The sequence below is a fragment of the Ochotona princeps genome, chromosome 4 (assembly GCF_030435755.1).
Source record: "Ochotona princeps isolate mOchPri1 chromosome 4, mOchPri1.hap1, whole genome shotgun sequence".
In the NCBI taxonomy this organism is placed as follows: domain Eukaryota; kingdom Metazoa; phylum Chordata; class Mammalia; order Lagomorpha; family Ochotonidae; genus Ochotona; species Ochotona princeps.
Genome location: NC_080835.1, coordinates 47802483 through 47821377, shown reverse-complemented (window position 1 = coordinate 47821377; position 18895 = coordinate 47802483). Strand labels below are relative to the sequence as shown.

Sequence of the window (18895 nt, the reverse complement as noted above, 5' to 3'; positions counted from 1 at the left end):
TTAAAATTTTGCACTTAGAAAAACAGATAAGCGACAATATTTATATTGCCAGGTAATAGACTGACCTCTAGTGGAAATTTTGAAAATTATCAAACAAGCTTGGAGAAGTCTAACAGATAGAAGCAGTATAAACCATGGTAGGATTAAAACAATGTTTAAACACTGATAATGAAAATGATTTATTAATAAATCTAAAAATGCATAAGAGGGTTAATATCAGACACCTGTGTCCATATTTCATCTCTGTCACTGTCTGTGTATATAGTATTTCTCCCTATATGTAAAATGGGAAAATGAGTATTACTTAACTCATGGGGCTAATGTGGAGATTAAGTAAGTTAAAACGCAAAAAGGATCTAAAATACTATATGACACATAGTTCAGGGCTACAAAATTGTTAGTTGTTATTTGTGGCTGAGTCTGACCATAATTTTGGAGGATATGAAGAAAAGTCAAAGTATAGTCACATGAACACATTTCTCCAGACACTCAGCTATAAACAAACTAATACAGCCCAGTTCAGTAGGTGTTCCTAGTCCCAGAAATACATAAGCTGTGTGTGTGTGTGTGTGTGTGTGTGTGTGTTAAACACAACATGGGCAAGAATCGGAATACATTTTGTGGGATACGTTTTGTGGGAAATGCTGGGAAGTTTCCTTGTCCCATATGTGCAAGACAAAGGACACGGGATGCCATCTTTTAAACCAAAAACAAACTTAGAGCCTCAGCCCGGAGAGTTAGGGCAGGTTGTGGGATCTTTTTACATTGAATGACTGCAGCACATATATTTAGCACTGAGCTACACACGAATCAGCCATCAGTCTCAGATTATCTAAATCACAACACAGCTTTTCTATAATTAACTTATTTCTTTATTGCCCTGTGCCTTTTTTAGAACAACATTCCACTGCTTCTAGAGCAATATATCTGATTAATGTCTTAAAAATGCCTCCCTATAAAGTTAATAATATAATTTTCATCTCTATTTCCAAGAAAAGCCCAAATCAGCAATTATTTTCAGCTGACAGAAATGCACATAAAATTGAAAAAGGGCCTATAACTCCAAGGTACTTCTTCACTACAAAATAATTGTCATCCAGAACAAAATGGCCTGTTTTTACCATAAAACAATATGATCACTCAAATAAAATGAATATAGTCCTTAGCACTTTCTATCATAGTCCTGACATATCCTAATACATTTCAGTAATTCAAATTTTTATTCAGGGAACACTTCAAGTTGAAATTAAAAGTTGCAATTCAGTTATTCAATACATACACAAATCCATTAAGTTGACATAAAAGTTCCTCTAAAATCTAATTCATAACATTTACACATACGTACTATAAGATACTTAAAAGGAACAATTTATGAAACTAGAATTATAAACCTGAAAAACAATTACAGGGCTGATTCTGTGGTTATGTGGGTTAAGCTGCAGCCTACAAAGCCAGCACTGCCAGCTCTAGTCCCAGACGCTCTGCTTCTGATCCAGCGTCCTGCCAAGGTGCCTGGGAAGGCAGCAGAAGACAATGGAAGTATTTGGGCCCCTGACATCCATGTGCAAGACCAGGATGGAATCCAGGCTACTGGTTTTGAACCAGTCATTGAAGCCATTTGGGAGCTTAACCAACAAAAGATGCTCTTCCCAGGCCCAACCTACCCCATCCCAACGTGGGTGCTTTTTGGACTGGCACTGGTGCAGAGAGCCAGGCCTAACTCCCCAGAAGAGGGGAGGCCCTGGGCAGCCCAGGTGCCAATGGCACAGGGCAAAGCCCTCAGGTTACCCAGTGGCATACTCTGGTGACATGGAGGGTGGGCTTACAGGGTGTCTGGAGGGTGGCGCAGGTTGGGGAGATCAGGGACCTAAGGGTTCAGGTGAGGAATGACTATTGAGGGACTTTCACAGACAAGGCCAATGTATTTGCTGGTAAACAAGGGGACTGACACAGCATTTGAAGGCGGGAACTGGAGGACCTTTAAGGGTCACATTGAAGCACCAGCACATGTGGGAAAACTGAGCTGGGGTAGTTAATACCAACCACCTTCCTGTGCCTTTCAAGTAAATAAAATAAACATTTTAAAAAGCACACAATTAGAAAAATTAATGCCACAGTATGATTAGATGAATTCTAGAGAACATCACCCATAGGATGGGCACTAGGCCTAACGGAGATTAGCACATTGCTTGGTTACAAATGTCAGAATTTCATTCTTCTTTTAAAACTAAATACCAAATTATGTGAGTACTATTTCATCATAGACAGATAAAGAGGCACACACACATCACGTTTTCTTTATCCACTCACTAGCTGATAGATATCTAGGTTGATTCCATATCTTTGTTACTGTGAATGGAGCTGCTATAAACAGGTATCTCTTTGATATGTTTATTTCATTTCCTTTGGCTATATTCCCAGGAGTGGGATAGCTGTATCAGAGAAAGTTAGACCCAGAAAGACAAATATCATGTTTTCTCTTATCTGTGGGAGCTAATATATGGAGAAAACCTAAAAATCATAAATTTCCGAAGGACATGAATACACTGCACAAAGATACCTGCACCACCACAGGTAGAATGTCACTCTTCACAATACTTAAATCACAGAATTAACCACAGTGTCCATCATCAAACATATACAGAAAACAGCTCTTGGTGTGGGCAGCCCAGGTGAGTCTGAAGCTAGAAACACGGGTGCTCGACTCTTCCAGTCATGTGGCGGCTGCTGGGAGGACCCAGCCCGAGTCAGGCTCAATGCATGGGGTCCTAGCCACTGCTGCCAGGTGGTGGGCAAATTCTGAGCTTGTCCCAGGCCCTGAGAAATCCCCCTCCCACAGTAATTACACTGTGGTTGGATCTGGGCAGACGCAGGGCCCTGACTCTGCTCACTATTGGCACCTTAGTGGTGGCAGTCCAGGCGAGTCTGAAGCTAGAGGCACGGGTACTCGACTCCCCCAGCCACGTGGCAGCTCCTGGGGGCACCCAGGCCAATGGTGCGTGGGCCAAGCCAGCAGTCCACCTAGCAATGAGCTCTGGGATCTTGGGAGTATAGGACTTACAGAGAGTCTGAGAGATAGCACAAGTGGGAATCAGCAAGTACCTTAAAGTTCAGGTCCAGGTAAGGAATGACTTCTCTGGAACTTCCATGGACAATGCCACTCTACTTGAAGGGCTACAACATGGAACCCACCAGAGTGTCAGAAAAGAGAACAGGTTCTGTGAGGTTGGCTCATGAAGTCAATAAATACATGAGCAATATGTGGGCTCACCTGTATGGAACAGCAATATCTGTTGGCACATGCAAGTACTGTGGCTAGGAATAGGCCTGGTTGGGAAGCTAAGGGGAAACCCTGGCTGGACTGGAATTCTCATCAGTGAGTGCACGTGCCAGAATTGGTGCACTGGCCTGGGCTGAACATGGCTTCAATTTCCCTTGGCACAGGTGTGGCCTGGGTCTGGGGAGGACTGGTCTGGGCTAAACTCTAGCACCCACTGGTACTCTTGAGAGTCAGGGTGGGTGTAAAATGGGCTGGGATAGGTCTCGGCTCCCACTGAGCCATGTGAGAGCTGTGTCTGGGCACAGACTAGGTGTGGCTGGGCTGCAACACCCAACAGTAAAAACCAACAAGGGCCAACTGGGTAAGGACATCATTCCTGCCAGGACAACAGGTGGATCAAATCAACCTGAGCCAGGGATCCACCAGTATGCACAAGATCTGCCACTGGGAGGAGACTGGATAGAGGAGTTTGGTGAATTCCTTTGTCAGGTTGCAGTACCTGCAGGTGAGCGCAAGAACCAAGGTTACAGTACCTGCTGGCATACATGTGGGTCAGGTCAGGGGGTGGGCCACGCTTGGTCAGTTCATAACATCCACTAGCAGATCTGAGAACTTGGATGGGGTGCAGGAGGGGCCAAGTCGGGCCATATCACCAGCCAGTACACTGAAGCCAGGACTGGGGGTTGAAATAAAAATAAATAAATTTTTTTTAATAATGCTTGAGCCCGACGCAGTAGCCTAACAGCTAAAGTCCTCACCTTGCACGCGCCTGGATCCACTATGGGTGCTGGTATCCCATATGGGCACCAGTTCTAATCCTAGCAGCCCCGCTTCCCACCCAGCTCCCTGTTTGTGGCCTGGGAAAGCAGCCGAGGACAGCACAAGGCCTTGGGATCCTGCACCTGCTTGGGAGACCTGGAGGAAGTTCCTGGCTCCTGGCTTTTCATCAGCTTAGCTCTGGCTGTTGCAGTCACTGCAAGAGTGAATCATCGGACAGAAGATCTTCCTCTCTGTCTCTCCTCCTCCTTGTATATCTGACTTTGCAATAAAAATAAATAAATCTTTTCTAAAAAGAAAACAAACAAAAAAAAACACAACAGCCTCTCAGAACTATCAAAACCACTTAAGCAGTACCTTTGAAACATGCTCCACATCAGGGACCCTGGGATGAGATTGAGTGGCCATCCCACGTCCCCGGGTACTGATGCTGATGGGCTGCTGGGTGTGGTCCTCATCCCTTCTCTCCCCACTTTCTCCAAATAACAGGAAGAAAAAAAGAGACTGGAAACAGTTGTCTCATCCACTTTCCCCCATTCCTTGACCCTCCCCACACTAATTGGTGGTTCACATGGACATACTTCCTTACTTAACTATGTAAACATCATCAAAAATAAAATAAATTTATTTTATATATATTATACATACACAAAATATATATACACACATATATCTATATACATACACAAAAACAAAGAAAACAAAAAGAACATAAATGAAAAACTAGGGTATTAGTCCTTTTTATTTTTATTAAGGTATTATTTAGAGAACCAACAACTCAAAAACTGTACATGTATATACATTTGTTGGCATATATGCTGTATTTCAATAAAATGTTTAAATCATCTAGGGGGGTGGGAAGATGCAGTTTGGGAAGCCTGCATCCCATACCCGAGTGCTCAGGCTCAAACACACCTGGCTCCTGATGCCAGCCAAAGTGCACCCTGTGAGGCCGCATCTGACAGCTGACACGGCTGATTCCCGTCCACCGGCACAGCAGACCCAGAGTGAACACGAGGTCCCGGCTGCAGTCTGGCTCAGCCCTGGCCATTGCAGGCAGTGAGAGTGAAACAGCACATCTGTCTGTCTCTCTCTCTTGCTTTCTCTCCCTCACTCCCTCTCCTTCTCTCCTTCTCACTCTCCCACTCTTTGTCTCTCTTTAAAAAAAAAAACTAAAGCATTAGACGTACTGTAATTATTCATCCAGCTACTAACAAATGCAACACTATTAGAATATTTCAAGATCTATTTCAAGATAGCAAAAAATAGAGTTTAAAGTTTAGAAAATGCACATTAGGAAATACAAAAGCACAGCAGATACTTATTTTAGCACCTAGTACTTTGCTACGTAGTCACTGACCTACCCTGAATAGTTCTCTAATCTCTGTATCACGTCTGACACTACAAAGGAAAACTCGTTATCTTACACATCCTATACTGCCCTCTTACTTATCTTGTATAATCTCAGCACTTACGTTCTGAAGACTGAAACAACAAATGTCAGTGTGATGGCTCAGTGAGCTAATCCTCCACCTGCAGTACAAACATCCCATATGAACACCAATTTCAGTCCCAGCTGCATTTCTCATCCAGCTCCCTTCTTATGGCCTAGAAAAGCAGCGGAGGCTGGTTCAGGTCCTTGGGCCCCTGCACCCATTTTGGAGAGCTGGAAGTAGCTCCTGGCTTCCAGCTTGCATCAACTCAGCTCTGGCCATCGCAGCCATTGGGGGCAGTGGCCCAGCAGATAGAAAATTGATCTCTCTGTTATCCCTCCTTTCAAATAAATAAAAATCCTTTAAAAAGAAAGGTCCTTTAAGGAGAAGTGTTCATTATTTATTTATCAAAATATTTTCCTGATGGGGAAGGCGCCATAATATAGTAAAATCTCCACTTACAGTAGCAGCATCCCATGTGGATGATGGTGTGTGTCCCAGCTTTCTACTTCTGATAGCTCCTCCCTGTTTATGGCCTGGGAAAGCAGTTGAGTATGGCCCAAGGGTCTTGGGTCCCTGCACCCACATAGGAGATCCAAAAGAGGCTCCTAGGCTTCTGGCTTCAGACTGGCCCAGCCCCATCCATTTCAACCACAGGGGAAGTAAACCAATGAATGGAAGATCTCTCTCCCTATCTGTCTGTCCGTCCTTCCTTCCTTCCTTCTCCAACTCTTTCCACTAAAAATAAAAAAAAAATCTTCAAAAAATACCTTTTGAAAGGCAGAGTGACAGAGCGGGGGAGAGATCTCCCATTTGCTGGTTCACTACCCAAACGGCTGTAACAGCTGCAGCAGGGCCAGGCTGAAGCCTGGAGCCAGGAACTCCATCTAGGTATTCTATGTGGGTTGCAGGGGCCCAAGCACTCAAGCCATCAGATTCTGCCTTCTCAAGAGCAGCAGCAGGAGTTACCTTGGAAGCAAAGCAGACAGGATCTGAACTAGCACGCCAATATGGGATGTCAGCATTACAAGTGGCAACTTAAACTCTCTGAGCTGTGATGTAGGCCCCAAAACACCTTTAATTCATTAATAAAATGACTAGGAAAGTCAGAGAATATGAGAAAATGGTCATTCTGTGTATATGTGTTTGTGCATATAGATATACAAATATATAACTTATAACTAGAATTTTTAAAAAAAAAACTCTAAAAACTGAAAGAAAGGGGAAAATGAACAATGAGTTCTATTAAACCAACTTTCACCTAGAGCACTGGGAGGAGGTTCCCCATTCCCACCCCCCGCCCCCCCTGCCAAAAGCCCAGAAAGCCACTTTAATGGTGGGAAGGTCATTTGTACAGAAAAAGAATTTCAGAAATGTGCAGAAAAGTCCACGTGAGTCTCCAGTTAAGAGCTGATAATGCGTGCAGGGCAGAAGGTAGAAGACCATCAGAAACACACCCTGGCTAAGTGAAATGAGCTGGATACACATAAAAGAACCAACATGGTCTGATTTCACTTAATACAAAACAACTAGCATGGGCAAACTCCAGGGACAGAAAGTAAATACAGAGACCAGGGACTAGGGGAAAAGAAGGATTAGTCATCGCTTCGTGTTACAGCTTCTGTTCAAGATGTTGAAAAACAGGGGAGATGAGAGTGAAAGAATGTGAGTTAATGTCCCTGAATCATGAGTGAAAGTAATTAAAAAGGCATATAATTATATAGCATATATATCAAGAGAGATTAAATATAAATCACCCCAATAAAAAAAGATAATACACAATGACCAAAGTTCACTGTAGGACTGCATGGTTGGTTTAACATTTAAAAATGTTAGAGTAATTCACCATAACAACAGACCGACTCACTGCTCAGGAGGGTGACCGAGCCTAAGTCACGGACTGCTTCACAAGCCTCAAGAAGCTCAGGCCTGGAGTCTGCCAAGTCATGAGAAGGTAGACTGCAAGGTGGTTAACTCAACCAGTGAGCCAGTCAGGAACACAGTGACATCTTCAGATGCAATGGCGTGCGGCAAATGTGCACCAGAGGGCATCAGGCAGACGCTGGGCATCTGAGATAGGGGACATGAAGGCAGAGAACCACAGGGTCGACTCCTCTTATGCAATCAATCATAAAGTATCATAGTTTGCATGGACCACAAAAGACCAGCCCAGGCACAAGTTCTGAGGCAACCTTTCTCATTCAAAACAGGAATCACAATCCAAACTGAATACATTTATTCATTTACTTAGCCTTTAAGATTTTACTTTCCTTTAGCACTTTCCAAGCTATCTGAAGTCTATGAAACCATTTAACTTAGTAAGAGGAAACAAACAAACCTGAAGTTCATTTTCAGATTACTGAAAAAATTCTTACAATCCTTTACCATCTTCCTGATTACGTGTATGCCACAAAATCTGTTATTTCAGTTGTTTTTTTTGGTGAATACACCAGATATTATCTTCCTCATACTGAATATAACAGCTAACACATACTAGGCATCTTTCCTGTGCCAGGCTAAGATACTTTGGGGATATTGTCTCAATTCTTGTAACAACATTATAAAATGGGTTCTATCATTATCCCCACTTTACAAATGATAAAGCTAAGACAGAGATGAGGTTGGGTAATTTGTACAAGGTTACACAGCTAATAAATGACAGAAAACAGCTTTAAAACCTGGAAACCTGCTGCTAGCCAAATTCCTAACAGAAGTGCTTATAAAAAATGAGTGGCAGATGCTCCCAAGTTTCATCAGTTCACGGAAGATCATCGGGTAACCTGAAACACCCCTGAATAGGGCATGGAGGAGCTGCTCTGCCTCCGCGGTGCAACGTTGCAGAAAGCACACTGCTGACTACGTTACAGAATATGATTCTCAACATGATTTCAGTACTACACATCATAAAAAATTAAAACATAGGATCCAAGTTTAAAAAAAAACAGATTTAGAATGGATTTTCAGTTCCTCTTCTATTGAATGAAAATGTTTCATTCAACAGTGACATTTTATGTATGGAAGCACCTTGGTACAGTCAGAAAAAGTGAAAACATAAAAAGATCCCAACTTATTTTCTAAGGATGCGAAGGATGAAGAGAGAGAGAGACAGACAAAGACACCATCGACATAAGGAGTAATTAGAGAGAGGTTTCAGTGTGAGTAACCCACACAGGCCACTCAGGGAGGGACCTTCAGCTGCCAGCACCATGGCGTGGGCTGTATCATAGAGCCTGAGCTGCAGGGTCAGCTCCAGCTCCTGATGTTAGCTTCCTGTCAGTGCGGACCTCAGGAAGCAACAGTGACCTCTCAAGCGAGGGGCTCCTGCCACCCACGAGAGATCTAGATTTATGCTCCTGCTCCCAGGTTCAACTCTGTCGGTTTGTTTGGGAATAACCAGCAAATGAAAGTTTGGTCTCTGTATCCCTGCCTCTCAAACAAATACATTTGTAAACGTCTCTCATCAAAGTTGATACTTATGCTGAAAACTGAATTACAGGTATCTTTGAGTGTGTTGGCTATACAAATTGAATATGTTATCATTTTAGTATATGCAAACTGTAATTTATCTAAGGAAAACAACTTAGCTGCTAAACATTAAAATAGGTTTTTCTACCAAACACCAAATAATATAGAAGTAAATACTAAGACTCTTTTGTCCTTTTTCAGGTATTCATTCTTTTATTGAGACACCATACAAATGAAACAGAAAAATAATAAGCTGCACAGGTACAACATTCTCAACATGGCAGCTTTACAGAGATGGAGAAGAGTTGGAGGATTTGGAAGGTGATGAGAGGGAAGTACTAATGGCATGAGAGACTGGGCACACACTAAAAAGTAGATACACTGAATGATACCTGAATCGAGTGATGGAGTTGTATTAACAAGTTCCTGGCAGTGAGATAGAATCAAGATGGTGGAATAGGGTAAGGACCCATTTAAACGGACTGAGAAACATCTCATCAGGAAGAAGCAGAGAGGACACATTCCAGGAAATAGGAGAAGACAGAACAACAGCAGAGGGGTACCTGAAGACTGAAAGTCACAGGAAAGCAGCAGACACAATGGTGTGGTGTTGCAGTGACTGATACTCCAGCAGCATTCAGCTAACACCAATCTGAACTCCACCAGCAACCAGGTGGGAAGGGACTTTACTGGGAGCTTAGGAGGTGAACCCAGACAAAGAACTGTCCGTCCTGCTGGCCTGCTTGATTTGACCAGGAGCAAAGACAGAGCAGCAGATCCCAGATGAACAGTGCGAGAAGAGGGTAGATTTCACAGTCCAGTCAGCCCCCTAGAGATGAACTGGGCACAATTTTGCTCAAGGAGACAAAGGCAAGGGAAAGGACTGAGCATACGCTGAGCTGGGAGTGAACTCATTTCTGACTCAGTGAACTGCATCAACGTGGCATTCTACAGGTTCCACTCAAGACAGGTCTAGGTAGCTCTCAGACCTGACTGCCAGCAGATCAAGAACTCTAGTAGTGGTACGTCAGGTGCCATTTTGCACACTGTGGCAAAAGCTTTAGGACTGCAGGGGACAACAGTGAACTGCGTATGTACTGATCTCGTGAGAACTCACTGAGTTCCGTGGATTGCACTGGTCCTGCAGGAAAATAATACCAACTGTGGCAGCCTACCGGCCAAAATAGGTCTGTGTGCCACCCAGACCTAATGTCCAACAGGTTCCAGCAAAATCGGCACCACCAACAACCTAATTAGGTAGGACACCTGGTGTCTCCCTAATCCTAGGACCTACTCCAACCAGAAGTGGGAGAAAGGTTGTACAGACAATGGTGCAGCCTCAGCATGGTATCACAGGAGGTGGAGATTGGTGAGGCAGGAGTTGGGGCTACGGAGTTCTTTGTGGAAATCTGACATAAGAACCCAGATCTGGAACTCACTGGAGGTTGTGGCACGAGTGGCTGCAAGCAATGAGTTGTGTAGCAACTGCAATAAGTAAAGTCAAACTGTAGACCTGTGAGTGACACAGTCTAGAAACCCACTCCAAGGAGAAGACTTTGCTAACCAGAAGTACAATGACCAAGAGCAAAAGAAGAGACAAAGGCACAATGAGTATTACTGAAAACTCCCCTGCAAAGTAGCAAAACCCTATGCCAACCTCAGAGTTAACTGAGGAAGACATTGAGAAAATGGGGCACACACAGAATTCAGAAAATGCATTTTACAGCTTCTCATCAACAATGAGACGCTCATACAAGAATTCAAAGAATTTAAGGAATATTTTACAAAAGCAACAGCAGCAATTAAGCAAATCAAGGCTGATATATCAGAAATTAAGAATACAGTAGAGCAAATTAAAAGTACAGTCGATAGTCTCCAAAATAGAATGAAGCAAGCAGAAAAAAGAATCTCAGAATTGGCAGATATTTCCTGTCATCAGGGGGAAGCAAACAAAAAGCTGGAAGCAGAGCTGGATCAGGTCAAAAAAAAGTATTCAAGAATTGAAAGACAATATTAAGAGGCCTAATGTAGGAGTTATGGGAGTCCCAGAAGGTGCAGAAAGAGAAACTGGCTTTACAAATATCTTTAATGAAATCATAAAGGAAAATTTCCCTAATCTGGAGAAAGAATTGGGAAACAAGATCCAGGAGGGGCACAGAACTCCCAACAGGCTTGATCAAAAGCGATCTTCACCAAGACACATGATCATCAAGCTCTCTTCAATCGAACATAAGGAAAAGATCCTTAAATGTGCACATGAAAAAAATCAGTTCACAAATAAAGGAACGCCAACTAAGCACACAGGAGATCTCTCACAGGAAATTCTACAGGCCAGAAGAGAATGGAGTGACATATTCCAGATTCTAAAAGAAAAAAATTGTCGGCCCAGGATAACATATCCAGCAAAGCTTTCTTTTGTCTTTGAAAATGAAATAAAATTCTTCCACAATCAAGTTAAAAGAATTTGCCTCTTCCAAACCTGTCCTACAAATGATACTTCAAGATGTTCTCTTGACAGAGAAGAGGAATAGCACCTACCAAAACCAAAGACAAATGGGAAGAACATCCCAGTAAAATGACAACAGAAAACTAAACCAATGAACAACTCATTCCTAAAATAATAGGACCAAAGTACCACCTATATATATTAACCCCGAATGTAAATGGCTTAAGCTCAATCAAACGTCATGGATTAGAAGACTGGATTAAAAAACAAAACCCATCTATTTGTTGTCTAGAAGAGACACACTTCACCAACAAAAATCGGCGGAAACTATATCGCATGAGTTTTGATGTTTTCTGTTGGTTTCATCTCTTCAAAACACTTTCTTCTGAATAAATTCTTCAATGACTCATGGATCATGCAGTAGCATCATTTTCTTCAAGAAGGTTCTTGATTTTCATTTCTTCAGCTACACATTAGTCATTTAGTAGCATGTTATTTAACTTCATGTTGTTGTTAATTTCTTTTTTCTCCCGGATGTTGATTTTGTTTTGTGGCTTTTCATTTAAGGGGATGTATAGTAGCTGTGTAATGGAGACTGTCATATTTAGTAACATGTCATTTAATTTCATGGCATTGTTGATTTTCTATTGTTGATTTTATGACTTTTCATTTGAGGGGATGTACAGTAGCTGTGAAATGGAGACTAACATCCAGATGTGAAGACGTAGTGTGGTATGCATTTCTGCTTCCAGACAAAGATGGACTTACAATGAAACTGTTTACTATATCTTGACAATAGGATTCTGGACTCTCTGCCATTGTCCATGCCCGCAATGATGGACATGTGACTATGTATGAAGAACTATATTTTAGTAATGATATAGAGAAACTAGATGGGGGGGAGAGAACTGGGGAGGGGATAAGGGAATATGAAACTGTATCATAAAATGATAATAATAATAATAAAATGTAAAAAAAAATCTTAGTCTCTCTCTTTCCTCTTTGCTCTCTCTCTGTATATATATATATATGATTTTTCAATAAAAACAAATAAATCTTTAAATAAATAACTCATGACTCAGAGACATGGTTATCTTATAATGATTGGTAATTTAGTAGTGCTTGATAAATGGATTAATGTGTTATCAGACTAAATAGAAATGTGAGCATTCCATAAGAAAGCCACAATCCACGAAACACTGAATGAAATAGTAATGAGCTGTATTGTGATTACATTCTAAAAATGGATGGGAATTCATATTTTATTCCTTCTTTTTCAGCATAAGAAAATGTGCTAAACATACAAAGTAAAAAGTAAAGACACAGACAGATAAGTCAAGAGGCAAACAAACAAGTAAAACACCACAACCACCTTCAGCCCAGATGAAGAGGATGCTGAAGGTAAGTGTTGAAACATGAAGGTTTAAGCTGCTGCTTACAATGCATTCCACATCAAGGCACCATCCAAGTGTTGGCTGATCTGCTTCCGATCCAGCCCTCCACCACGGTGCCTGGCAAGGTAGCATGGCCCAAGTACCTGGGTTCCCACCACTCACGTGGGAGACACACATAGCGTTCCTGGCTCCTAGCTTCTACACAGTGCAATCTTGGCCATTTAGAGAGAAAATCAGCAGATGAAAGCTCTCTCTCTAGACCTTCCAAATAAATAAGAGAAAGAAGTAAGTCTTAAAGAAGGAAAGGAAAGTTTGAGAAGTAACTTCAGGAAGAAAACAGTAGTAGCTCTAGAACACAGTCAAGCATTACACAAAGAGCATACCTAATCATTGCACTTTCGTGAGCCAAACAACATTGAGTCATTAAACTGCTGAAAAGGGGACAAGTTAGTCTGCCAACCCTACTCCAAGGCAGGTATTCGACAGTGACAGGAACTCTACGGCATGACACGGTGAAACTACTGGAGAGAGAAATCTAGAAGAAATTTCAGGAGTGCAGGATCCTAAAATGTGTCTACTTAAGGCTTATCAGAGACTATTGTAATAAATAAACACGATACAACTAAAAAATATGGTAGCATCACTCTTTTACATGCATTTGCTCTGTACCAAACACAATGCAAATAAACTAAGGACCTCTATTTCCAGATAAAGGAAAATAAGAATTTTAATAATGAATGTGGGTTTATTCTGCATCGAGTTCATGAAACACTGATTCTACAGCTAATAACAAAGGAACAGCAAACAGCCAAGAAGAAACGCAACAGACATTTCAATAATGTACCATTTAAAAATCAGATCACTAGGAAGTAAAATCAAACTCAATTTTAACTCATTTCAAAAATCTAGATGACTTTTAAAAAGTAACAAAAAAAACCCATAGTTAGGGTATGTATTATTTTTCTGTTACACATATGTGCTTTTCAACATACCTAGAACCACACCTGGACACAGCAATTTTCCGCTCAATGACATGTAGAAATGTGAAGTACTACAATATTAACTTCTCTTCACGGTCACCGTACAGCCCAGAGAGGCAGAAGCCAGGAAGATGAGGGTACAAGCCACCTGCATGCTCTTCTACCACGCAGTTCCACACTCCCTTTCACATACGCCTACTGTGCTTCTCTCCCATTTTACACAAATATTAATTCCCTTTAGCCCATTTTGTGGGCACACTGCCTGGCAACAGAGCCGTTACAGCCCGTTTTACACAGCCTTGTTTCTTGAGCATGAATCACACCATAATCCTTATACAGGCCCAACGCACCAGCGCTTTTCCAAGGAAGTCCCTCCACCTGTTAATGTCATTGTTACTTAGGAATGGAAGATTCGCTGCTTAGTAAACATCTGCTCATAGGCAGATAACTCTCATCTCACTGTAGGTCAACTATGCCATAATCTCCCCTTTTCTCATGTTTGAATTCTACTAGAACTTGTGTGTGTGTGTGTGTGAGTGTGTGTGTGTGGTCACAGGGCATGATACAGAGCCCACCTGATAGAAAATACACACTTATAATATATCATGCAACTTATAATATATAATATATCACACTTATAATATATCATTACAACTTCTATATTAGTTATAAGTATAGCTATTCCTACACTGAAATATCCCACACTCAGAAATCCCACGGTTTCTTGTTTAGCATATACAGCGAAGTTACACATGTATCATAATCGCTCAGATTCAATGTCATCCATTATAGGATGCTTGGAACAGCAAAATACAAAAACATCTGTGTACCCTTCAGCACGAGAATAATTAAGTAAACTGTGGTCATCGGCACAGCAGAATATTATGCAGCCTTTTGGAAAATGAAGAAGTATTTTTTAAATAATAACTGAAACGATGTCCAAGATATGTTTAACAAAAAAATAAACATGTGTGGGTAATATCAACACAGGGTATTATCATCTGCACAAAACAAGGGCAGGATCTATTCATAACTGCCATGTCCATAATATCTTCATATATTTAATTTACACTTACAGAACATCTTACTGCTATTTGTCCACAGGCAGGGGAAATTGATGTCAAAGATATATGGACAAAAACAAATTCCTCCCACTATATTCAGCCTTCTAGTTTTAAATTAGACACCAAGAACAACTACTATCTATTCTAAAAACTACACTTTAAATACTTAAGGTTATAGTTACAAGCAGAGGCTCTGTGGAGATCTGTGGTGAAGTCCCGTTCTGCCATTCACCAGGGTGTAATCTTAAGCAAGTTCTCCAAGCCCCAGTTGCCTCATCTACAAAATGGGAGTGATGGTCACTAATTAGCAACAAATCAATTCAAACTCATGAAACAATTAGCATAATCATTATTATTTACTGCTCTCTTTTAAATCATACTGCAGACTTGAAAATCACAAAATGACAATCATCTACAACCCTATTCACCTTTCTTACTCTCCGTGAACAAGTTTTGTTAGTTCCTTCAAAAATGTTTGGAATTCAGCCATGGCTATCCATGTTATAACTACTAGATGTTGGCTTTGAACCCAAAGAACCAGCTAAAGAGTTTGAATTGTATGAGGAAAGCACTCAACAAACAAGCTTCTAAATAAAGAAGCTTTGTGATTTGAAAAAAAATACACTTTATGCAGAAGCACATAGGCAATTAAAAGTGAGAGATACTTGGGCCAGGCACAATGGCTCAATCGGCTGAACCCTCGCCCTGCAAGCACCGGGATCCCATAGGGGCACCAGTTTGTGATCTGGCTGCTCTGCTTCCCAGCTATCTCCATGCTTGTGGTCTGGGAAAGCAGCAGAGGATGGCCCAAAGCCTCGGGACCTGCAGCCACGTGGGAGATCCAGAAGAAGCTCCAGGCTTCTTGCCCCTGGTTTCAGATTGGCTCAGCTCCAGCCGTTGTTGCCATTTAAGGAGTGAGCCACTAGATGGACAATCTTTCTGTCTTTCATCTTTGCAGATCTGCCTTTCTAATACAAATAAATATTTATTTTTTAAAAGTGAATGGAGGCATTTGAACTCTACTTTCAGACCAAGGATGGTCTCCCAGTGAAACTGCTGAATTTATCTGGACAATAAGATGCTGGTCTCTCTGCATGGTCCATGCCCGCAATGAAGGAATCATGACTAGATATGAACTGTATTACTGTAACAATATGGAGGGGAGGGAATGGGGAGGGGTTGGGGGAATCCCAGAGCCTATGAAACTATGAAATAAAATGAAATAATAAAATTTTAGAAAGTGAATGGAGGCATTTAAAAATAAGAGAAGCAAAAGAAAAAAACTGATTGCGCTAGTCAAGCATCCAAGAAGACGCAATTCAATGACCTCCAGAATAGTTACATATAGATATAATATAGATATTATAGATAATATAGATAATTTAATATAGATATAGTTAAAATATAGATATTGGGGTCAATATCACAAATAATATTATCAGAAGGATGTAGAAGAATATTCTGCTATTAATGAGAAAAAAGAAAACACTAGATATTCCTTAAAAAATATTTATTTGAATGTCAGGGTTACAGAGAAACAAAGGGATAAATAGGGTCTGGCGTGATAGAGTAGCAGTTAAAGTCCTCGCCTTGCACGTGCCAAGATCCCATATGGCGCCGGTTCTAATCCCAGCAGCTCCACTTCCCATCCAGCTCCCTGCTTGTGGCCTGGGAAAGCAGTCAAGGACAGCCTAAAGCCTTGGGACCCTGCACCTGCGTGGGAGATCTGGAGGAAGTTCCTGGCTTCTGGCTTCAGACTGGTGTAGCTCCAGCTGTTGCAGCCACTTGGGGAATGAACCATCGGACAGAAGATCTTCCTCTCTGTCTTTCCTCCTCTCTGTCTATCTGTTTTTGCAATAAAAAGAAATAAACAGAGAAAGAAAGAAAGAAAGAAAGAAAGAAAGAAAGAAAGAAAGAAAGAAAAGAAAAGAAAAGAAAAGAAAAGAAAAGAAAAGAAAAAAGAAAAGAAAAGAAAAGAAATAGAAATAGAAAAAGAAAAAGAAAAAGAAAAAGAAAAAGAAAAAGAAGGAAGGAAGAATCTTCCACCTGCTGGTTCACTGCCCAAATAGCCACAACAGCCAGGGCTGGGTCAGACCAAAGCCAGGAGCAAGGAGCTTCTCCCAGGTCTCCTTCATGGCTGGTAGGCGCCCAGCCTTCTGCTGACTTCCCAGGCCATTAGCAAGGGGCTGAAAGAGAAGTGGAGCAGCTGGTCCTTAAACCAACACCCATATTCGATGCTGCTGATCCCTGCTAGATAGGATCAACATAAACTTGGTCATATTTTTTACTTTGCAATGTTACTTTAAAATGTTCAGAAGACAGTAGTGTTCAGTATTTGTATCAGATATTGAAATATCTAAAAAAAACCAATCATTTCAACATTAAAAATAACTATTTATACTGCATAACATTCAGGCTGGTATTAGATGAAAAGATTATCCTGTGGAAGATAAAGATTTATTTTTAGCAGAGATATAGATCTGTTTATTCCCAAGACTGCCAAGGGTTTCTCAAACTCTCCAGGAATGTGAAGACACTCCCTACATTCTTTGCTACTAAAGGCTCAGGCTGCAGGGCCATCTTGAAGACATAGTTTGCTATAGTCACAAGTGTTTTGGGGCGCTTAAAATAACAAGTACTTAAGAATTTTAAAAGTTCTACAAAACCTGTATCTTTGTCACCAAGGAAACGTTTCCCAGCATGATGACTTTCCTTTTCACAGTACCAAACCAAGGTTTCAACATCCCAGATAACAGATTCCTCTGTTAGCTCAGGAAAAGAGGTCAAACACTGAGATCCAATCTTACCACTTCAGAAGGAAGTCTGCTAAGAAAGAAGTCTGTCCCTGAAAGATGGAGGAAGACAAGTAACTTCCCCATCCTATTAATTTATTGGCATGATAACTGGGATCAATTTAAAAGCATTTCATCTGCAATGAGCAAACTGTTTGGAAGCTAAATGCTTTCAATCGTCTTTCATGGGACCTGTGAGTCGTTTTTTGAACTCTTAGTGGTTTGCACTTAATGCTTTATTTTAAAATCAAATTTAATCATTTCATACAACCAGCAGTTCTTCGGGAAGATGGATTTCATTTCACCTCCACATCTATTACCTCAGGTCAGAACGGCCATGGAATGTGATGCTACGTGAAACCACTCACGCAGTACTCAGCAATCCAATTAGTGAGTGACTCTGAAAACACAATTTCCCAAAATGACCATCATGTTCCTACTTCCTACTCTTAAATATCTGAGCTACTAATTGAATGTCCATACTATTTTATGCATTGATCTTTCTCAAATAATCTCATAAGAGCCAACATTGTTACATTCCGCCTTCCACAGAGGCTCTCTTTCAAGAGGCAGAGGGGTTCCACTGCAAAGACTTAACTGAGCTTTATTTTTTCATAAAAAAGAAAAATGAACCTGATAAGGAACCATATTCTTACGATACTCAATGATCGCTACAGTACACAGCTTTTTAGCATTTATAACAACAGGGACAGAAGACAAAACTAAAAAGGACAACGTAACTATACGAGACAAATGTGTGTATGCATGTAAACAGACTGAACCCATGACATATGAGTTTATTCACTTTGTAAATTACCTAAAATTAAAAGTAATGTCAGACAGCTCTGACCTACCACACCGGAGCCCACCTGGCTACAGAATGATCAGGAATACGGTTCCCCAGGGCAAAATCCCGAATGGGAAAGTAGGCGCACGCTAGCACCAGGCCAAGGCGACCACTGAAGCCAGGAACTGGAGTGAGGATCCACAGGCACCTGGTACAGTATGAGGCTTCCTTCATAGAGGTCGGACGGAAACTGTGGGAAAACTGCTTCAAGTTGGCCAGGCACAGGAAGGCCATTCTTACTGTCTCCAGGATGTCCCTGGACACCTATAACAATTTTCTCCTAATGAGCCAAAATCCTCTCCTTTCTATGAGCCAGGCCCATATGCATTCTTCCCACAGACAAGCCTAGACCTTCTTCACAGATTTCAGCCTGCCAGATAGGAAGAAAATGAAGGTAGGACCACTTAGTCATACACC

At 41.3% G+C, this 18895-nt stretch overlaps 1 protein-coding gene across 1 annotated transcript in view; it reads right to left on the bottom strand.

The window, feature by feature from the left end:
- Positions 1–15041, bottom strand: part of STK33 (serine/threonine kinase 33) — a 160517-nt gene extending 145476 nt beyond the window's left edge. Inside the window, exon 1 of the mRNA XM_058663428.1 lies at positions 15022–15041. The gene's annotated coding sequence lies outside the window, so the exon portion shown is untranslated. The remainder of the gene's footprint in view (positions 1–15021) is intronic.
- Between the last annotated feature and the right edge of the window lie 3854 nt (positions 15042–18895).